The sequence below is a fragment of the Cricetulus griseus genome, chromosome 3 (genome assembly GCF_003668045.3).
Source record: "Cricetulus griseus strain 17A/GY chromosome 3, alternate assembly CriGri-PICRH-1.0, whole genome shotgun sequence".
Taxonomy (NCBI): domain Eukaryota; kingdom Metazoa; phylum Chordata; class Mammalia; order Rodentia; family Cricetidae; genus Cricetulus; species Cricetulus griseus.
The window spans coordinates 257323084-257346988 of NC_048596.1; positions in this window are offsets into that span (position 1 = coordinate 257323084).

Genomic DNA, 23905 nt, shown 5'->3' on the forward strand with positions numbered 1-23905 from the left:
AGAGCAGTGGTTCTCATTTGGGGGTCAACAACCTTTTCATGGGGGTCTCATATCAGATAGCCTGAATATCAGATATTTACATTGTGATTCATAACAGTAGCAACAAAATAATTGTATGGCTGGGGGGTCACCACAACATGAGAAACTGTAGTATTAAAGGGTCACAGCATTCAGAAGGTTAACCAGTGCTCTAGATAAAAGACCTGGTTTGCTTGCTGCCCCGTTTAATAACAACAGCCCTCTCTCAGGCAAAAGGTTTGCTTACAGCCCATATTAAAAGACTGTGGGCTCCTTCCTCCTCACCCTGTGTGTGTATGAATGGTCACATGACCCAGAGGAGCCACCATGTAAAAGTGACAGTACTCTAGCTGCTGTTGTGAATAGTAAAGTGTCTTTTCTGTCTATCCTGGGACACTGGTCTCTTCAGCCAGCTCATGTGAACAGTGGCTAAATTATCACTCTTGCAAAGAGGTAAAATCTCAGAACCTTTGCAGTTCTTGGCAGTTGCCACGTAATGAAAGATGAAACCATTCATCTCTCATCTGAGGCAGACTGTTCCTCTGCTTATAATATAAAACCATCTGCCCAAATTCTTGTTTTAAAAAAGTCCTGAAATGGTTAAAGGGGGGAAGAATAACCCCCTGTAAGGAACTCTCCATTGTATATAACAGCATTCAAAAGGTTTCTATATGAGTGGAATACATTTCTTCTGTGTAGCTCTAGAGAAGTGAACTTAGACACAGAAAAGTTTCAGGTCGGTGAATCAAATAAAGCAAACTCTGACAACTGGAGCTATCCCAAAGAGAATAAACAGGGAGGTCATATGCTCAGTTCTGGCATAGACTTAGGACTTCCTCTACATGAGGAAACGGTGGAAGCAGAGATTGCAGAGATCCCTTCAGCCACGCTCCTGGGGAGACGTCACTGTGGGGAGCTCCCTGATCACATTATTTTCACAGCGAGTGGTTGGGAAAGTAGGCTGGGAGATCCAGCTCAGGGTCCTGGGCAGTTGTGCCTGAGATAGTCAATGGGCTTAGTGCTTAATCCTGAAGAAACTCTGTGGCCTAAAGTATCCAAAGGGCACTGGTGTTGGAGAATCAGTTCAGGGAAACTAACTCACCAAGAGCCCGAGTTAGCCAAGGCTCTGATACTGAAGCAAAGGACAAACTCTTCTAATTGTTTCCAGCATCTAATATCCAGGTCATACAACCCCCTTTTACCTGCCAGGTAGCAATGAAATTTATAAAACAAAAGTTTGTCTGGATCACAAAACCAAAGAAAGGAACTGAGTGACCCTGGTTCTGGTTTCATCTGATGGGACATGTTTGATAGTATGATGTAAGGAGACTTATAGCATCTCAATACATATAACAGCATTAGAGGCGGGTGCTAGATCTTCTCTGGTGTGCAATACCTCTATTTACTGATGAGAGTATTCTTCACTCAGCCCAGCCTTTTGGCTCTGCCAGTGCTGGAAACGGTCCATCATTCTTAGCGCCATCCTCCCCATATTAGCACATTTCTGTTGCTATAACAAAAGACTTGTGACTGGATACTTTATTTAAAAAAAAAAAAAAGGAGTTGACTTAGTTCATAATCCTAAAAGTTCAAGAATATGGTGTGAGTGTCCGCTTGACGTAGGAGGGCGCCATCCAGCTATGTGTACGCATTAAATTTTGTGTCACTATGACAAGATACCTGACAGAAACCACTGAAAGGGGGAAAGGTTTGTTTTGGCCCATGGTTTCAGTTCATTATGAAGAGATAGTGTCTTAGTCAGGGTTTCTATTGCTGTGAAGAGACACCATGACCACAGCAACTCTTATAAAGGAAAAGCAATCTAGTTGACGTAGCGGCTTACAGTTTCAGAGGTCGAGTCCATTATCATCACGGTGCAAAATGGTGGCATGCAGGCAAATGGGGTACTGGAGCAGGAGTTGAGAGTCCTTACAAGGGCAACAGGAAATGATTGAAATACTGGGTGTGGTTTGAGCACATATGAGACCTCAAAGCCCACCCCCATAGTGACACATTTCTTCCAATAAGGTCATACCTACTCCAACAAAGTCACACCTCCCAATAGTGCTACTCCCTTCGGGGGTCATTTTTTTTTTCAAACCACCACAAATAGACATGGTGGAGTTATGGGAGAGGAAACATCTGGCAAGGAATCCTCACACCTGGCAATGAAGTTAGCAGAAAGCAAGGCCAGAACCCGTCTTGAGCTATAACATTGTGACTGACCTCTACCACTAAGCCTCACCTCCCCAAACAGCACCACCAGCTGGGGAGTGATCATGTAAAATAAGAGTCTGTGGAGGACATTTCAGATTCTAGCTGTTACAATGTCACAGCACGGCAGGCGGCTCTGCAGAGGAATTATAGGACAACATAAGAGGCAGAAGGGACAGTGGAGCCAAATCCTCTCTTTCCTATCAACATACAGGGGTCCCAGGAGAACTGTATTCATCCTTGCTAAGAGCAGGCCCCAGTGTTTTAATTTATAAATAAACAAATAAATAGAAAAAATGCTTTATAAGAGAAAAATGTCTAAGACAAAGCCTGGTGTGGTGACGCAAGTCTTTAATCCCAACACTTAGGAGACAGAGACAGGCAGATCTCTGAGTCTAAGCTAGCTTCATCTACATAGCAAGTTCCAGGACAGCCAGGGCTATATAAAGATGCCTTGTACAAAAAAAAATATGCAAAAAATGTTTAAAACATCACAATCATTAAAACTCACACATGTAATATCAGCATTAATTCCATGTCACTGGCAGCTTTTATGCACACAGTTCATCCAGTACTTGGCTTTAGAGTCATTGTAGCTTCAATTTTAGAGACAACCATTTTTATTTTACCTATTTTAAAAAATATTTTATTACTTCTTTGATAACTTCAAAATATTTTGTCATATTCACCCCCAAACTCCTCCCAGATCTACTCCACATACACAGCCCCCAAATTTTATGTCCTCTAACTTTTTAAAATTTATTTATTACCCTAAGTATATGAGTGGTTTGCCTGCATGTATATATGTGAATCATGTGTTTTCCTCGTGCCTGAGGAGGTCGTACAAGGACTTTGGATTCCCTAGAACTAGATTTACAGATATTTGTGAGTCAAGGTGCAGGAGCTGGGACTCAAACCCAGGTCCTTTACCAGAGCCAACTCTCCAGCCCTAGTGGTTGGTTTGCTTTGGTTTGGCTTGTTTAAATAACCAATAAGGTCCAATTTGTGCTGCCCTATACTCAGGTGTGGAACATGGTTGAGACCTACAAGAGAGTGCAACTTTAAAGAAAGATGACTCTCCTTCTGCAAAAGCTATCAACTGTCCACAGATCCTCAAGGGTGGGGACTTGTGAACACCCTCCTCCGGCCCCCGCAGCATGTGGCTGGCTTGCTCTTACACAGTCCTTGTGTAGGCAGCCACAGCTGCTGTGAATTCATGAAAGCGGAGTCTGGTCGTGTCCAGAAGACAATTTTAGTTCTGTCCCCTTGACCTCTGGCTCTTACACTCTTTCTGGCTCCTCTTCCTCCATGGCCCCTGTATTTATAAACTTTTAATATTTTCTCTACGATCAGGGGGTACACTATGTTCAGTTCATGCACGGAGGCCAGAGGACCTCAGATGTGCTGGTCTTCAATTTCCACCTTGCTGGAAATGCAGCCTCTTGTTCACTGCTGCATAAGCTATGCTAGCTGGCCAGCAAGCTCTGTGGAGAGTCTCCTGTGTGTGCCTCCCACCTTGCAACAAGAGCACTGGAATTACAGATGTGCATTTTCATGTCCAGCTTTATGGCATTTCTGGGAATCCAAACTCGGGTCCATACACCTGCCCAGCAAGCACCTCACCCACTGTACCATCTCAATGTTTTAAATCTATAGCCTAGTGTGGTTTGTATTTTCTCCAAGGATCACTTGTGACTGGTGGCTGGAGTGGGATTGTGGCATTGTTAAGTGGTGCCAGAACCTTTGGGAGAGGTGGAGTCAGTAAGAGGTTGCCCCTCCCCACAACTCTCTCTCCCCCTGCTCTCCTCCTGCCTGAAAGTGTCATCATGTACTTGCTTTAATGCAGGCTCATGCCCTTGCCATCTGTCACAGGCTCACATCTTCTCCAGAGCCTGAACTCTGCTCTTTAGATTTTGAAACTTCCTAACTGAGCAAACAAACCTCTTCTCCACAAGAGGCCGGGTCCAGTCGATCCATGGAAGGGACCCAAAGCTCACAATACAGACTTTCATCTGGGTCTCAACCTATTTCTGACACCACAGTCACCTCTGGAGAAGCATGTGTTGAAAGCTCTGGCTTCTGTGTCTGTGTTTTTCTAGATTCTCTGAAACATCATGCACAGGGCTTGTTGCCAATAGACTCAGGTTGCACTAGGAAGGACGTGGTGTAAACAAGCAGAGGTTCCTGTGAGTTCAACCTGAATCTCTGACTCTATACAGGATGTCCTTTCAAAGATGGCCAATGATGGCAGCTCATGCCTGTAACCCAAGCACTGGGAGGTGGAAGCAGCAGGATCGAGAGTTCAAACCCAGCCTGGGCTGCATAGTTTAATTTTAGGTTCATAACAAATAAGTACTTTAGATCTGCCTTTAAAATCCTAAATTACTTTTTTTTTTTTATGAAAGATGGGCAGTGAGTGGCAGAGCCACAAGACAAAGGGATATACCAGCATCCAAGCCACGTGGGAGCAGGCTGTGGGAGCTGGAGGCTGCAGAGCATCACTAGCTATAAGGGTTAGCACCATACACAGGGTTTGATGAAATTAGCATCTGAAGCCCCTGCAAGGAGAAAAATATACACCTCCTGCATGGCATTTCACACTTCAGTCCAGACACCCTAGCTACACTGGAAACTCAGAGGGAAGGAGATTCTGATTTTTTTCTGATTTTTTTTCTTTTTAATTTAAAGATTTTTAAGGTCAAAGGGGCAGGGGAGCACGACTTTCAGTTTCCCCAAGCAAATTCATTCATTTCAACGCCAAAAACCTGATATCTGTCCCCACGGTAATCCACTTACTGTGGCTGAAACCTGGGATGTGAAAAGTTCTGAGCTGACAAAGATCGGCCTCAGCTGCCACCTTGAAGAGGCATGTAAAAACTTGTAGTTTAATTTTAGCTTCATAACAAATAAGTGGTTTCCCATCTCCACTCGGGAGCCTAGGCTGTCGCTTGCTCTACAGGTGTGCTGAGAAAGCACCCCTAGCCAGGAGATAGCACATGCTGAAATGATCAGGGGGCCAGGACCAAGCCATCAATCATTCTTTAATGTTTTTGGTGAACTGTTTGAGCAAGCGTGGAGGCGTCCCAACTAAATCTCAGAGTCAGTTTCTGCTGTGAATGTATAGGTGTGTGTGTGTGTGTGTGTGTGTGTGTGTGTGCGCGCGCGCGCGCGTGTGCTCGCGTGTGTTTGTGTGTGTGTTTGAGAGAGTGTTTGAGAGAGAGAAAGAGAGTGAGTGAGTGAATACATGGTGTGTGCACATGTATATGTATAGTCGGGGGTGTGTATGTGTGTATAAGAGAGAGAGAGAGAGAGAGGCAGAGTACATGGTGTGTGCACGTGTGTATGCAGGGCTCACATGATCCTAGCCCCTGCTAGTATATATCAGGAAAAGAGTGATGGGTACGGCAAGGAGGTGGGGTCCTGAAGAAGCTTGGGATCCATTGGATGTTACCTTAATCTGCTTGCCATTGCTATGGTAAATGCCTGAGGCTAGAAAACTTGTCAGGAAAAGAGTTATATTTAGCTCACCATTTTGTAGGGAGAAACTTCAAACTGCACAATACTGGCCCTGTGGAGGGCCTGCCTGCATAGATACCATAACGGACATGGTACCGGCCCGGTGGAGGGCCTGCCTATATATCATTGTGGCAATGGCATCGTAGCACAAATGTGTGAGACAGGGGGATCTTAGTGAGACAGGAGTCATGAGAGTAGGGAAGGGTCATCTTGCTCTTTTCTAACAACTATTGGGAGAACCAGGGTTCCTGGAGAACGTTCTGAACTTCTTCCCACACAGCACCCTCAGTGACCTCATTGCCTTGCACTGGGCCCAACCAAGCTCTCATAGTTTCCACGACACCTCTCAAGCGTCACCACACTAGGGACCAGGCTATAACACATAAACTCTTTTTAAAAATCTATTTCATTATTTTATGTGTATGGATGTTTTGTCTGCATGTATGTCTATGAACCACAAGTGCATCTGGTACCCATGGAGCCAGAAGAGGACACTAGATCCCTTGGAACTTGAGTGACAGGTGGGCATGAGCAGCCATGTGGGTGCTGAGAATCCAATCTGGGTCCTTTGGAAAAGTAGACAGTCCTCTTAACTGCTAAACCATTTCTCCAACCCCAAGCAACACAGGAATTTTTAGGGACATACTATAAGCCACACAAACTACATCTAAGGCATAACAGACAGTATTAGCTCATTTGTTCAACCAATCCTATTTATTGTGCTCCTCATCTATAATAGGCACTATTCTGAGTCCCAGGGAAGACACAGAAATAGCAAGCAAGTCACAAAATAAACTAATACAGTAATAACAGTGGCAGCAAGTAGAAGAGACACAAGACAAAGCGAGAGAAGTGAATAAACTTGTCAGCTAAGTGAGAGTTGCCTGGGTTCTTACAGCAAAGAAATACAGAGCCCAGGGCTAGAGAGATGGCTTGGCGGCTAAGAGCACACACTTCCATTCTTCCAGAGGACAAGGCTTGGTTCCCAGCACCCACATCAAGTGGCTCAGTTACCTGTCGCTCCAGCTCTAGGAGATCTGATGTGTTCTCTGGCCCCCAATGACATTTACACTCATGTACACTCGTGCATATACATACTTTTTAAAAAGAAAGGAAAACAAATATGAAGTATAGAGACATAGAATGGAGGCTTAGATGACTTTGTGAAGTGGAGGGGAGTGGCATTAATGCACCTGCAATAGGAACTTATAGGCGCATTTCCAGTTTTAAGCTATGAACTATGTAATGGCCAATTAAACATTATCTCTGTGAATCAGAATAATACATAAGGCAAAAGTGGGCTTTGGTGTCGCTTTACTACAGTGACCTTGGAATGAATACTGCCACCAGAAGAGGTATGTCACCTAGTCCCTTTGTGCACAACCTCATTTACATGTCTAGAAATTAACTGAGAAATGGAGTATGAAAACCCAGGTATGAAACTTTGGGGTCAGAAGCCACTTCCTCCCACATACTACCCGATCATCAATATCTGTTTGTGCCAAGGACCACAGCAGAGGATCACTGGTGGAGTGGTTACATGGATGCCTTCTGGCTCAGGTGGAGCAGTAGCCCAAATAGATTCCAGCCTGGGTTCTCAACACCTTTCCTGTGGCTGGTATGAATCTTCCACCAATCTGTAAACTCGTTGGGCAGGAATAATAAATTTCTCTTTCTGATTCCAAAGACTGATGCATTCAAGTGGAAACACAAGGAGCTTGGGTTACAGTGTGGACTAGACATTGTTGATGTATTTATTGCCTGTATACACAATTATAGTGTAATATGTGACTATATTGTAGCTGTAAATATAACTATGTAGTATATAGTTTTTGTACTTCTTGGATATAGTTTTTCTTATATTAATTATAGTCTTTTTAAAGGGGAAATGTGGTGATAATTTATGATCTAATAAATAAAGCTATCAGATAGCATCATACACATAACACTTGCCTGGCTGCAAAATGTTCAGTGCATTGCTTTATATTTTAATTTCTAACTGTGTGTACTTGTTACTGTTTTGAGTGGAATCAGGTATTGTGTGCCCTCCATCTGTGTTTAGTGGGTTCCATGGGTCAACCTGAGATCATCACTTTTGTACAGCAAGAACTTTTCCCACTAGGTCATTTTCATTTATTTATTTACTTGTTTATTTTTGAGACAGGGTCTCTCTATGTAGCCCTGAATATCCTAGAACTTGCTATACAGACCAGATTATCAAAGAGATCTGGCTGTTGCTGCCTGTTGCCTCTGCTCCTGCTCCTGCTCCTGCTCCTGCCTCTGGTTGCCTGCTGCCCCTGCTTCTGCCTCCTGAGTATTGGGATAAAGGGCGTGTACCACCACATGCAGCACTTTCACTTCTTTTTAAACTTGCATTTTCATGTGAGTGTTATCTTAGGTAGAGTTTGGATTGCTGTGGTGAAACACCCTGACCAAAAGCAACTTAGGGAGGAAAGGATTTATTTCACTCATAGTTCTATATAACAGTTCATCACCAAACGCAGTGAGGACAGGAACTCTCACAGGACAGGAACCTAGAGGCAGAGCTGATTGAGAAGCCTTTGAAGGTTATAGAACCCAGGTCCACCAGCCCAGGGATGGTACCACCCACAAGAGGTTGGGCCCTCCCCCATCAATCACTAAGAAAATGCCCAGCAAGCTTGCCTACAGCCCAATATTATGGAGACCTTTTTTTTTTTTTTTCAATTAAGGTTCCTTCTCTCTTATGACTCTGGCTTGTATCAAGTCGATATAACATTAACTAGCACAAGCATATTTCAATCTTCTCAATAATCCTATCTAAACATAAGAACTTCAGCTGGCACACATAATCACCACAATAATATGCTATGTAGTTATAGCTCACATAGGCTGCATATTTGAAAATACAAACATAAAATCATGTGTCCTACTGTTTCCCAAACAGTGGAAACACAACATGAGCTACACTGTTGCTGTTTAAGATTTATTTGTGTGTGTGTGTGTGTGTGTGTGTGTGTGTGTGTGTGTGTGTGTACACATGCATGTGGGTGGAGGACAGAAGAGGGTACCAGATCCCCTGGAACTGGAGTTACATGGCTGTGAGCTGCCATGTTGGTGCTGGAAACCAAACCTGGATTCTCTGTAAGAGCAGCAAGCGCTCTTAACCACTGAGCCATCTCTCCAGCCCTGTGCTACACTGCCTTCATCTCCTGGTATATGTGCATCCCACAATACCTCCCACTATCAATAGTAAGAAAGGATAGAAAGGGGAAAGAGGCATGGGTTCCTTTTTCTTCCTCTTTTTTGTGCCATCGTTTGCTGTCCGAGTGACAGGTTGATACACAGAGAGAGCACGAGGCAGTCTATGATTGGGATCCCTTGATTGTCCACTTGTATCAGAACCCCAGTGGCTGCTTTCTGCATTTCAAACATGTATTTGCTACTTGCCTTGTTGCTGGGGCAAAATGGCTGCTAAAAGCAGCTGAAAGAGGGCACAGTCGCATTGCAGCCATAGCCAGGAAGCAGAGTGGTCTGAATGCTCAGCTGGCTTTGTCCATTTTATTCAGTCCAGGACACCAACCCATGGGACGGGTCCTCTGACCTCAGTTAACCTAGTCTGGATAATCCCTTAAAAGTAAGCCGTGAAGCTTACATAGTCTAGAGAATTCTACAGGCATGCCTCAAGGCTTGTGTTCTACCTGACCGTCGATGCTGTCTGCTCTAGAATATTAACCAGCTCAACGAAAATCCTCCATGAGTGGGAAGCATGGCTTCTCTGTTCCTCACCACCTACTCCCTTTCTTCTCCTTCTCCCCACTCAATCATGAACTTGAGGATTCTTGGTGGCCTCCTGTACCAAGGGTCTCTTGGAATTCTATGCTCCTGGGCATCACACATTGCATATGATTGGGTAACAGAGAGAGAGAAAGACAAGAGACATTATGCACATCTCCTCTGCTCACACACAGCATTCTTCACTTACAGAACCCAAGCCCACTTATAACACCATGAAGAATCTCACAGCCAAGCATCTCACCTAAACGTGTGGGCTCCTTTGGGCACAAGTTCCTGTGCCATGTCATATGCCCATGAAATAGGCTCAGGTGGTGTTAAATGGTCACAGCCAATTGTTTCCAAGTAGGGTAAGATGATAATATTGTGATGTGACTTTCAAACCCACTCAGATGTGACCTTTACCCTGTGTAATGGAACAGCTATTTGTCATGCTATGCAGTGGCCATAACCCTTACTAAAAATGTTGGGAAAGTATTCCTATAAACACTGGAGTGGAGGTAATGAATTTTTATGCAGGTCCACTTTGTGTGTGTGGGGAGGGTGTGTAAGGCAGCCAGAAGTTAGTCTGTTTATAGTCAACTTTTTTTTTCAGTAAGTAGAAGGATTGTGCTATAAAATAATGACTAAGAACAATGCATAGTTAATACATAAACCATGGGTACTGTTTCTTAAGTAACAAGTACTGCGTGCAATTTCAGGGGCTATGCTTTTCAATGCCTAGCAACACAGTAGGTCAGTTTCCAGCAACGGCACCAAGAACACAGGGTAACGTATCACAGTTAGATGTCACATTGTGATAGCACTAAACAATAGAAACTTTCAATCCTATTATAATCACCATTGCACAAGTAGCCCATCATGGATCAAAGTGCTGTTATATTGTGCAGATTTTAGCTTGTTTGGGGATGTGATCCCAGGAAACAAAATGAAGGGATTGGAAGAGAGAGGTATACTTCCAGGGTGGTTTGGGTGAATAGGACTCAGTCTCACTGGGTGATCTAGACTGCACCTTTATCTCAGAACACTGTGGAAGTGATTTATACACTGACTCCCACCTGACTGGTAGAGGGAGGCCCTAGGGCTGTCCATCAACCCCTCAGCATCCCCATGTTTGCACATGCTTAGAATGGCTCGGTAGGTTTTCCAAGTCACCCTATCTGTGCAGTGGAGGAACCTGGGGCAGGGAAGAGACACTGGTGCAGCCTGGTGAGGTATGAGTCAGGCTAGGCCTGTACATATCTGGTTTCCATAGTAACAGTGACCTGAGAGAAGCATCTGCTTTATTCTCCACAACATCTAGTCCAGTGTGCCTCAGACTGAGTGGGTAGACCTGCTGCTGCAGACCTGTGGTCCCCCTCTCAAAGGCCCTGGTTTGGAGGGACATGAGCAGGGGCTGAGAATTGGCACTCCTTATATGTTCTCTACATGGGCATGAAAGCCATTAAGATATTCTTTATGGTTTATGTTTTAAATGTCCCCTCAAAGTTCTTGTGCTAAAGGATAGGTTCCAAGCCTATAACACAACTGAGAGATGGTGGAGCCTTTAACAAGTAGGGACCAGTGGGAGGAAGTTAGTTGTGGGACTTAAAGGGTTATTGGGACCCCTTTCTTTCTCTCTCTCTCTCTCTCTCTCTCTCTCTCTCTCTCTCTCTCTCTCTTCTTCTTCTTCTTCTTCTTCTTCTTCTTCTTCTTCTTCTTCTCTTTTCTCTCCCTTTCACTCCCCCTCTCTCTCTTCTTCCTCCTTCTCTCCCCCCCCACTCCTTCCTGGCCACTGTGAGGTAACAGCTTTTCTCTGTCTCAAGCTCTGACTAACTACAGACCTAAAGCAATACAGTCAAATACCTATAGATTGAAACCTCTGGGACTATGAACCAAAATAAATCTTTCTTACTTTTAATTCTATTTTCTCAGGCTTGTTGTCACAGCAACAGAAATCTGACTAATACCATAGGTATCTGCCCTGTACAGACTGAACAATAAGAAGAAAGAATTTTTTCAAGATGACAATATATTATATATAATTATATATAGTATGATATATAATAATTATGAGCATATAAAATAATAAAAACAGAATTGGCATACAGCCATCACTGAAAAACAACAGAGAACTGCCCATATAATCACAATCTAGTGAGAAATCCCACAGCCCAAAGAAGCTGATGGAGAGATTCTGTGCGTGCCTTAACTAGGTCTCAATCCACCCATTCTCAGATCTTCTCTGGACCAGAAATCCTAGAGTCTCTGGAATGGACCATCCATACTGGTCAACTAGAGGTACCATCATCAGGAAATCAGAAGGCAGGACAGCCAAGAAACCACTCACTGCCCCAGATCATTCTAGCTTTACACAGTCTACAGGTGTTGCGCCTCCCATAAATCACCTTCTGTGGGAGGTTTCCCTAGCAGAGCTCATTTCTTTGATCAGTCTCCTGCCAGTCCTTCTGGCCTCAGGGTGGGGAAGGCTGCACTGTTTCTGTCCCAAGTAGCTCAGCATCCCTGGTGGATTCCCTGATTCTGATTAAAGTTCACCAGCATTGTTTTCAGTTCAGCCATCTTCTTCCTCCAGAGCTGAGTTGTGACTGTCTGAGAAAAAAGAAATGCTAGAGCCAGGTGCTTAGCTAGGTTGATGCTTCTGGGGCTTTAAAATGAAAAATAACCCTGTCGATACTGAAGATGATACTAAAATTTTAAGACTGACTTCTGGGAGCAGATGAAATATAAGATGAATAAACAGATAAGTAACACGTAAGAATAAAGCTGGGGCCTCAAGACAGATGATCGAGGCAATTAAAATACACCCAAACACCAAGAGGAACGTGACGGGGATGGAGTTTTCTTCCAAACCATGAAGAATTTGCTATAGGCAAGGGAGAGGCCCCAAAGGTGCTAATTCGTGCTATATAAAACTTTCCGCATCTGCACACGCTCTGAGAACATGGAACCCTGGCAGGAGAAAAGAAAGGGCCAAGAAGCCATGGGCACGGAACCTTTCCGACACATCTTGGGAAACAGGAGATAAGATCAGCCCAGAAAATTGAATAATCCAAGAACACACTGATAACGCAGAGTGTTGCAATCAGTTTAAAGTTCACGTCTTGCTTGATTTACGTATCCATAATAAAAATCAATCAAAAAGCCAGGGGTGGTTGAGCCACCTGACTCTATTCCACAGCCCTCCCCCAGCCCTGGCCCCTCCCCCAGCCGGCCCTGAGTTCTTTCAGATGGTTTCTGGGGTCTATCCGGGTGGCACAAGAGGCCATCATGGTCTGCAGAAAGGATGGGCAAATGCCTCAGACCTTAGGGAGATCTTCCAAGTGCAGCGCTTAAATTAGACAGTGGGGGCTTTCATGGGAAGGGGGCGTTTGTTTTAACCTCATAGTTTTTTCAGAGACCCTCGGTTCTGTTTTTACTCTGTGCCCGGTGGTTTTCCAGACTTCCAAGGTTCAATTCAGTGCTCCTGCTATGAGGATAAATCCTTCAGAATTCTAGAGTTCAGTGACAATAATCCAATGTGTCCTAGGGCTTTTCTTCTAGCTGGTCACCGATGCAGACACATCAGGGTGTTTGTTCACCACAGCAGAATGCTTCTCCAGACATAACAGAAGATGAGGTATAGAGTGGGACAGTAGTAGCACACCCCTCTAATCCCAACACTTGTGAGGCAGAGGCAGGTGGATCTCAGTGAGTGCAAGGCCAGCCTGGTCTACAGAGTGAGTTCCAGGACAGCCAGGGCTACACAGAGAAACCCGGTCTCGAAAAACAAAAAGAGGCATGGGCCTTTAGTCTTCTTATCAGGGAGTTAATCCACTTTATTGGTCACAGTGTTTTACCTCAGGTGATGAAGTATCCTTATCATCTCCAAAATAGTATTACTAGATGGTACTTAATCCTATGAGTAGACCCTGGGGTGTATCACTATGTCAGCTTTTCATTACTATAATAAAACACCTGACACGACCTACTTATAAAGCAAGGAAGTTTATTTAGCTTGCAGTTTGGGGTATTCTGGGACACGGTGCCTACATGGTGCTCAGCTCTAGGAGGGACCTCGAGGTGATTGGTGAGTTGTGGGTGGCGATGTCAGGGAGAGTGGGTCATAATGAGCAATCCCATCTCATGCCAGGAAGCAGAAACTAGAGCCCACAATCCCTTCCAAGGATGAAGCCCCAGTGGCCTAAGGATCCCCTACTAGACCTCATTTCTTTCTCTTCTTTCTTTTCTTTCTTTCTTCCTTTTCAAGGAAGGCAACATTTATTTTGGCTAAAGTTTGAGAAAAGATACACTCAGCCAGCATAGTGGTACACACATGCCTTTAATACCCTCACTTGATGGCAGAGACAGGCAGATCCCTGTGAGTTTGAAGACAGCCTGATCTACAGAGCAAGTTCTAGGTAGTCAGGACTATGTAGACAGACCCTGTCTCAAAAACAAAGCACAAAAACAGAAGAAGAGATACACTCCATCATGACAGGACAGGCAGGGCAGGACCACGAGAGACCTATTCTCATTGCTTCTCTGTCTGGAAGCAAATAGTGATGTCAGGAAGTGATGACAGATTATAAGGGGTCAAGGCCCTTCTCCAGTGATGAACTTCCTCTTATAAGATTCTATCTCCTAAAGGTTCTACACCCTTCCAAAATGGCACCACCAACTGGGGATCAAGAATTTTAATACATGAGCCTTTAAGGAACATTTCACCTTTAACCACAACATTCCTCCTCTGGCCCCCATAGATCCATAGCCATCTCATAATGAAGAACATTTTCATCTGAATTTCAAAAGTCTTGTAGTCTTTAACAGAACTACCGCTGTTCTGAAGTCCAGTCTCTTCTAAGAAGCAGTAAACTTAGCCCCTGTAGAATTAAAAAATAAAAAATAAAGGAAGGAAGGAAGGAAGGATGGAAGGGAAGAAGGAAAGAAAGAAAGAAAGAAAGAAAGAAAGAAAGAAAGAAAGAAAGAAAGAAAGAAAAAAAGACTACTTCCAACACAGAAAGTGCACCCCATTTCTTACAGGTCCACACCATTCTCTAACATCTATCGGCGTGGATGCAAAGTTCCCTACATAATAGCCTTCAGGGAATGGAAACACAAACCACATTCAAGCAGTAATGCCCTGTCTCTGAAGATGAAGATACTAAGCTCAAGAGGGACTAAGAGATTGTCCAAGATCATACAGCAACAAGCATCCAGCTAACCCAATTGATCTTGTTTGCTTTTCCGTTTACTGTCATAAAAACCTTCTAACCAAAAGCAAGTTATAGAGGAAATGGTCTGTTTGGCTGACACTTCCAGGTAATAGGCCATCACTGAGGGAGGTCAGGGCAGGAATTCAAAGCAGAAACCTGGAGGCAGGAACAGAGGCAGAAGTCATTGAGGAATGCCGCTTACTGGCTTATACTCAGTTAGCTTTCTTATACAGCCTACCTGCCTAGGAATGGTGCTACCCACAGTTGGCTTGGCCATCCCATATCAATCATCAATCAGGATGATGACCCAAAGACATTGTCTTAGTCAGTGTTCTATTGCTGTGAAGAGCTGCTATGATCACAGCAACTTTAAAAAAGAAAGCATTTAATTGGAGCTGGCTTACAGTTTTAGAGGTTTAGTCCATTATTATCATGGCAGGAAACATGGTGGCTTGCAGGCAGGCATGTTGCTAGAGAGGTAACTGAGAGTTTTATATCTGGATCTGCAGGCAACAGGAAGAGAGAGAGGCACTGAACCTGGCTTGAGCATTTGAAACCTCAAAGCCCACCCCCAGTGACACACTGCCATGCCAACTCCAACAAGGTCACATCTCCTAATTCCTGTCAATTAGTGCCACTGCCTAACCACCAAGCTTTCAATACATGAGCTTCTGGGGCCATTCCTATTCAAACCACCACAGACAGGTCAACAGGTCAAACTGATGAAGTCAACTCTTCAACAGGAGGTTACCTCTTCCCAAATGACTCAAAATTGTGTCAAGTTGACAATGGAGTCTAAACAACACAACAATTCTTGCAGGGATCTCTTTGTTCCCTGTCTTGGAATCACTAATAAATCTAGAAAAATATTTCATTCTTATAACTGAGGCTCAAGGCCAGGGACACTACTAAACGTCCTACAGTGATATCTCTACCACACACAGTATGACAGAGAATTAGTGTCCAATGTCAACAGAACCAAAGGGACAAGCCATGTCTATTTGCTACTCAGTATTATAATCCTTTCTTGCTTGTTGCAATGTCTTTCTCTTTGGCAAGACATTGGATTAAATCCTAAGTGTCTCTTTCAGATTCACCCTTGACATATTAGGGTGGGAAACTCTTCACACCCACACCCACTTTCCTTCATCTCTCTTCTTCTCCCTGAGTTGCAATGAAGGGATGATTAACTGCTTGGCAGAGCATTCATTCTAAGAGAACAGAGTGGCAAGCTTAAATGTTCTGTGGTGAACTGCCAGTTGCAAGATTGATATACCCAGAGAGCTTTACCGAACAATTTTTTTTTTGAATTACCATATAAAGTAAAAGAAAGAAAACAAACCACTCAAGCTTTTCTGGCTTTTCTTATACAGTGCAATGCCATACCATTCTACAGTAGTTTAAGAAAAGTGTAAGGGTAGGGTTCCAGTATTTGATGCTGTCTTAATCTGTTTCTATTGCTATAACAAAACATGGAAGACCAAGTTAATAATAGAAGCATATTTGGTTTTAAATTTCTAGAGGCTAGGGAGGCTAAGGAGATGGTGCTGATACCTGTCCATCATCTGAGAAAGGCCACATCTTCAGAAGCAGAGCAAGCTGCTGGCTCAGATCTCAATTTCTCTTCTTATAAAGGTACAAATGCAACTGATGTAACCCCACCCTCATGACCTCATTTAATGCTAATCACCTCACAAAGGTCCTACCTCCCCAAAGTTTCAATTACATGAATTGGGAATTCATTTTCAGCACAGGAATCTCTATGGTACATATTCAAATCATAACAAGAGGGCTCAGCTCATCCACCTGGGGAAATGTGCTGTATGGCTCCTGTGCCTTGGCCTTTGGGTCTCAACTGGGAAACACAAAACCCAGACATCAGGTTGTGGCTTTTCCTTTTCCTTGAGTCCATGGTCTTGTTTATCTCCAGCTAACTTCCTGGAAAAGGGAAACAACTTTGCTCCCAAATTGAAGGAGTGCTGGCTGATTAAATTTTTTAAAGATCTTCCTCATCCACACAAAAAGGAAAGCCCGAGGCAAGTATAAAAACAACTACAAGACTAGAGTCAAGGAAAGTTCTGAAACTCAAGGTTGTAAATGGAACCATTCATGAACTGCTGAAGAAATCTGACAGGTGGCAGAGCCTTGAGAGCAGTGTTTAACTTGAGGTGTGGCCCGAGGCTGGACGTGGAAGTCTGATATGATTTTTTAAGTGCCTCATGAGCAAAAGCATTTTGAAGCATGTCTTTGTGCCCATGATAGGTACAAATACCTGGGCTGAGATGAACCAGGATAAGCTGCCCACATGTTCCCAGCCCAATAGCCCCCTAAGCCAGCATTTCAGCTAAGCAACCCTTTGCCACACCACCAGCAGCACTCCTGGCTCCCACATCTCAGTTCAGAACTTAAATATTGAGCTTGCAGTAGGCTCCTGGGCTCCTCCTTCACTGTGAAATGAGTCCTCAGGGTGCTGCTAGAATGCTGTTCATTGGTAGATCTGGGAAAGGGCTTGAGATCGTATGTGCCTGACGGCCTTCTAGCCAGGGCTGGCTCTGCTGGCTCAACCCTCTCTTTGAACACTAATAATGGAATGAGGAAACCAGCATGCCTCTAGCCACTGGCTGCCATGACAGTCTCTTCAGCCCCATTTTCCTCCCCATTCCAGAATCTTCTCCAACTGCTGTGAACACTGACAAACAGATTTGGATCACTCTGAAAGTTCACCCCTACCTTTTGCTGTCAGGGTGAAGTTCAAATTCCCAGTTGGCAATTCCAGGCACCAGGAAACCAGTCTTGGAGAAATTCCCTTTACTTCTCCCTATCCTGGATATTTGGCTATGAGGAACTTCTGCTGCCAGCCAGCAGCCTAAGGTCCACCCTTCTAGCCCACACCATCCTTCCCCACCCCCAGCTGCTGCCTTTATCTTCAGCCTGGGACACTGGCCCACTCTACACACACACACACACACACACACACACACACACACACACACACACACACTTACTTCTCTGGCCAGAACTTGCTTCAAATGCTCCTTATTCCAAGTTTTGCTTTCTGTATTTTGTTACCTCTTTTATGTTGAGGTTTAGTAAAATCCTGTATTTATGGGGGGTTAATACCACCCACAGTTTCTGGCATCGTTATCGTCTTGGGGTCTTGGAACTTTTCCTGCCATGGACTAGAGAAGACTAATACACACAAGCAGGCTATCATGCCCTGGTACTTCACACAGATTTGTGTGTCCCCAGTTGAACACTGTGTTCTCTAGAGTAGAAGAAACTAGACCTTATTTAATTAGTCCCATTTATTTGCATAACACCTTGTACATAAAAGTCACATCTATTCCCATCTGGTCATGCTTTCTTTTCTCTTTCAAAGGACTCTAAGGTCTTAACTGTATAGGATTAGATACTTTTCAATTTTTTTAAGTGCATGGGTATTTTACCTACACATAGGTCTATGTACCTACCGCATGCACACAGTGCCCAAAGAAGCCAAAGAGGGCGTTAGATTCCCTGGAATTGGGGTTTCAGATGATTGTGAGTAGTCATATGTAGCTGCTGGGAATCAATCAAACTGGATCCTCTAAAAAAACAGCCAGTTCTCCTAACCATAGAGCCATCTCTCCAGCCCCCAAGGTTAGACCATTTTGGTTTTAAAATCATGGTAAGAGGCCAGGCGTTGGTGGCACACGACTTTGATCCCAGGACTCGGGAGGCAGAGGCAGGCAGATCTCCGTGAGTTTGAGGCCAGCCTTATCTACGAAGCAAGTTCAAGGACAGCCTCCAAAGTCACAGAGAAACCCTGTCTCAAAAAACCAAAAAATAAAAAATAATGAAATAAAATAAAATCATGATAAGAAATAATATCACAATGAATGCTTTTGTGTTAGATATTATTCTAAGTACTTTAGTCTTCAGGTATTCAATCAGCACCCACTCCAGTGACCTACTTCTGCCAGCCAGGGCTGACCTCCTAGATGTTCCACAGTCTCCCAAAATAGCATCATAAGGGTCACATGCATTCAAAAAATCCTGTGGGAAATATTTCAGACTCAAGACATTCATCTGAGGAATCACAACTCTGTTCTGGTCACCCTGTCTTTCTTGGGGCACACCCACATTATAAATAGACAAGCCCTCCTCAAGGGTTTTTTTTTTACAGTCAACTCTCACTGGAGCATGGTTATGGCCTGCTGTTGCTTCCTTATGGATCACTGATAGGCCAAGTGTCTCACCCTGCCGAGTGATTCCACACAGAGCAAGGCTTAGGGAGGGAGAAAGGTGCAGAGGGTCAGGTTCGTAGACAATCTCAGGGCAAGCAGTGCCACCTCCAACCTCCTGGACAAACTCACCCTCTAACCAATAACTGAAGCACCATTTAACTATGATCAGCTGGTCCGCAGATTTCACAAGGTGAATCCAGCCGTAGCCAGAGCTTGATCTAGGTGTGGAACTACTCTTTCTTTCACAGAGGCTAAATGAGAACAAATGCATCACTGGTTGATGCCACCACCCCTAGAATGTTCTCCTAGGAACTCTGAGCATCTTGGAGTGCTAAAGGGCAGAATTCACAATATGCTAGTAAATGTACTGTTCCCGTCAGCCAGAAAGAGTACCAAGTTCTCCAGCATGCTGCCTGAAGCTTGGGTGGAGGAGGTGGACGTGACTCAGCTTCTCCTCTACCCAGCCTTGCACACACACACACACACACACACACACACACACACACACACACACACACACACACACTTTTTTTTCTGCCTGGATTGCTGTGAAACACTCTACTCCCCATTTTATCCCAGCATCCCTCTGCTGAGCAAAGCAGGCACTTTAAAGGGTCCCTTATCTTTAGCTAAAACATTATGATGCAAGCTGAGTACACCCAGAGGCATCTATCCACCATTCTACCTTCTCCAACATGTGTTCAAAAAAAGTGCCTAATATTTTTCCTTCTTCAATGATGGACTTACACCAAGCATTTTCAGGAATGTACCCACCCCTAATGCTTTCCCAAACAAAATCACTGTTTCCCTCATTTGTGGAGGGCATTGTTTTGTAAGTAACTCTCCATACCTGCTTCAGGTAACAAATCTTTCTCCACCTTTTTGTCTTGGCTATGCTCATTTTGGCTTTGTGCTTACCAAGACAGAAACTCTGTGTCCTCAGATACACAACGTGCAATAGTCTGTTTTTCCAGGCTCTCCTCTCACCTCCTTCTTTAGTGTGCTCTCTGCTTCAGCCTCTTTCAACCACACAGAAATGTCTGTGCCAGTAAGACGAGACATTACACACCCTTGCTTTGCTGTTGCTATTTTTCCTGCATGAAATGTCTTTGTCTTTTCTTCTCCATGTCATCCACCTGGCCACTCTCTAACCATCTTGTATTCATTCAATGACCAGATCCTCCCCTGGGCAGAAATGGGTTACACTATCACTCAGCCCACAGTTCCTTCTGTACACTCCCTCATAATGCCTGTCTGTACAGTTGTACTCTCCTCTCAGGGAGCTAGGCCACTCAGCCCTAGATTTTGTTTATTTCTTATTCATCTGTCTGGTCCTACCATCTGGCACTCAGCAGACACAGATCACTGTCCATTTTCTGTTGCAGACTCTATAGCCAATAATAAAGGCCTATACCGCTCATAATTCTGGAGGCTGAGATGGCCATGAGTAAATGTCAATATCAGTTTGGCACCTTCTGAGGACCATTTTGCTGCATCAGAACATGGTGGTCAAAACAAGTGTGCAATCTCAAATGTGTCTTCTCTACTTACCACATCATCATGGGCCAAGTGTCTGGCACATGCCTTGGGAGGTTGAGACAAAGGCTCTCCTTGAGTTTGAGGCCAGCCTGATGTACATTGTTCGTTTCAAGGACAGTCAGGGCTACATAGTGAGACCTTATCTCCAAAAAGAAAAGCTGTCATGGGTCCTACCTTCATGACCTCATCTAATCCCAATCACCTCCCAGAGACCCCACCTCCAAATACAGACATCATTATCATGGGGGTAGGGAGCAAATTTTCAACAACTGAACATTTGGAGCCCATACCTAAACCACAACAGAGCCTGACCAGCATGTATTCAATCAACTACATTTAAATTCATGGAGACTATTATGTATAACCTTCCATGACTGACTCATCCCAAAGCCACTGGCTCCTTTAAGCCTCTCCCAACTACCAGCCACAGGACTAGGCACCCACAACAGCACAGATGTGAGTAACATACATTCTGGAAATAAAGCTCAAGTTACACACACACACAGCTCACACACAAGCTCATACATACACACACACACACACACACACACACACACACACACACACACACTCACACACACTGACAAGGCAAAAGAGCATGTCTCTATAGCCCTGGGACTACACTTGGCTGAGTTTCCAGATGGCAGTGTCAGTGGGGTAAGGCTCTCATGTGGAAGCTGTAACTACCCTCTTCCCTTGCTCATGGTGATGACCAACTGGGGCCAGCTGTCCCCTGCAGTAGATCACATTCCCCTCCACATCACAGCTTGGCCACAGACTATCACTCATCTATCTTCCTGTAGGTTTCTTTTGACTGAATCACAGAGATTATGAATATTTGCTAGTATTTTAAGGGAATTTTTAGGAGTATGGATGTTTTGCCTGCACATATGTCTGTGTGCCATGTGCATCAGTGCACAAGGACAGAAGATGAAGTTGTATCCTCTGGACCTGGAGTTACAGATAGCCAACCAGCATGTGGGAACTGAACCCTGGGGTCCTCATCAAGAGCAGCAAGTGCTCTTAACCATTGAGCCATGTCTCCAGCTCCATATTCGCTAGACAATCAGTATCCAAATGCCATCTTTTAACTTTTCAGTGTTATCATGACCCCTGCTAAGTCATAAGGAAACAAGTTCAGAACCTGTCATAGTAGTCTGGAGACAATAAGAGATATGAGTTGCTTCCTGGTTGCAAATTTAGAGAGAGGTAGGAAAAAGCAAGCACTAGAGATGGAGTGCCTGAGTCACTGGGAAAAAAAACTGGTCCAGTGAAATCCTAAATCTCATATGAGGCATGGCCCTCAAGAAGCAATTATGTCATGAGGGTGGAGTTCTTATGAATGGGCCAGTATCCTTATGAAAGAGTTCCTCTTTGCCCCTTGAACTATGGCTGTGAGGACAGTGAGAAGGCATAGTCTGTGAACCAGAAAGTGTCCCCACCCACACCCACCCCCACATTACACAGCTTAACTGCCATTGACTTGATCCTGAACTTTTCAGCCTGCAGAACTGTAACCAGTAATGTTGTTGAAAAAAAAAAAAAAAAAAAAAAAACACTGGACAACCCAGACTTGCAAAACTGCTCAGTGGGTAGAGATGTGATCTCTAAAAAAAAGTCTGATGACATGAGTGTAACATGAAAAATAATGCTCAGACCAAAGGGCAAGCCTCAAACAGCTCTGACTTCACTGCTCCTCAGGTTCACTCAGACTGCTATACTCTCCTTAATGTGGCTAGAGACTTCAATGTCTTTCTATCCTCAGTGTGGCTGGAGAATGAATACTCCTCTGAGATGCTGTTTCTGTCTTAAATACCTCTCAGGAATCCTGGGATTAAAGGCGTGTGATTCCAAGTGCCGAGATCATCTTTGTGTAAGCTGTTTCTCTTTAGGACTGGAAATATTTCTTGTAGCTCAGTGTGGCCTTGAACTAACTGAGATTCATCTACCTCTGCCTCCCAAGCAGTGGAATTAAAGGTGTGTACCACCACCACCTGGCTTCTATTGCTTGTGGCTGACTTTGCTTTCATAATCCCCAGGCAAGCTTTAATAAATCATAAATAATATATCATCACACCTGAGTTCAGTCCTCATTACCCACAAGTTGGAAAGAAATAATGGACCCCTGGAAGTTGTCCTTGGATCTTTGAACACATGAGTGTTTGCACACACACACACACACACACACACACACACACACACACACACACACACCTACCTAAAATATGAATAAAACATTTAAAGCCATTATGACCTAAGGTATTATTTTTGCTATACAGCCCAAATAAACTGAGACAGGAGGGAAAGGCCAGGAGAAATGATCACAGCTTGGCCAATGTCAAGAAGATTTGAAGGACACTTGCATTTAATTGCACACATTTGAGGGTCTGTGGCCTGGAACCTAGATTTTGCCAATTCTTTCAACAAATATTGAAGTTCAGTATGCCATGCACTGATCTAGACATAGAGGTTAAAGACACTCGGAGCAGTGGTCTTCTATGGCCACTGTAGTGTTTGATTAAAAACCAGTCCAAACCAGGCAGTGATAGTGCATGCCTTTAATCCCAGCACTGGAAGGCAGAGGCAATCGGATCTCTGTGAGTACTAGGTCAGCCTGCTCTACAGAGTCAGCTCAAGGACAGCCAGGGATACACACAGAGACATCCTGTTTCAAAAAACAAAGCAGACAACAAACAAACAAAAAAGTCCAACATCCAAAGTTCCCTTTCATTCTTCACTATGTGTTATAAAAGCACCATGAGGCAGTGTCCATTCATCAAACCCAACTCATTTTTTAAATACTTTTTCTGCTTACCCTTTAAACATTCACACATACAGCAACTCCTCCAAAACCTATTCCCCGCTCCCACAAACTCAAATACCCAACACCCTGCACCTAGATCAACCCTCCTTTTAAAGCAGAGAATTAAATTTCAAGATAACTGAATCCCTGGGTCAAGACGGAATCCACTAGCAATCAGGACCCACACAGGGAGCCATCAGTTACTGTGCTTGAAGAGGGAGAAAGAAAAGGAGGGGAGGGAGAAAAGGGAGAGAGGGGAGGAGGGAAGCAAGAGGAGAGAGAAAGGGAAGAGAGGGGAGAAAGAGAGCATGCTCAATCAGCAGACATCTTGCAATGAGCCCCTCTTGAGGAAGATGACTCCAGATGGTGTTTATCAAGCATGTTGGTGAAGAGGAGTTTCACTGTTTATTGCAAAGAGACAACAGATCCTTTATCACCATTTATTGGTCATTCCTGACACATGAGCAAACCATGTGCCCTTCATGATTTTGATGGATGGATATTAATGTAAAAATAAAACTCATCAAAGACTAAAGAGCTGCTCCGTCTAAGATTTTCAATGATGATATATATACGTGTGTGTGTGTGTGTGTGTGTGTGTGTGTAATTGATAATTTGTTTTG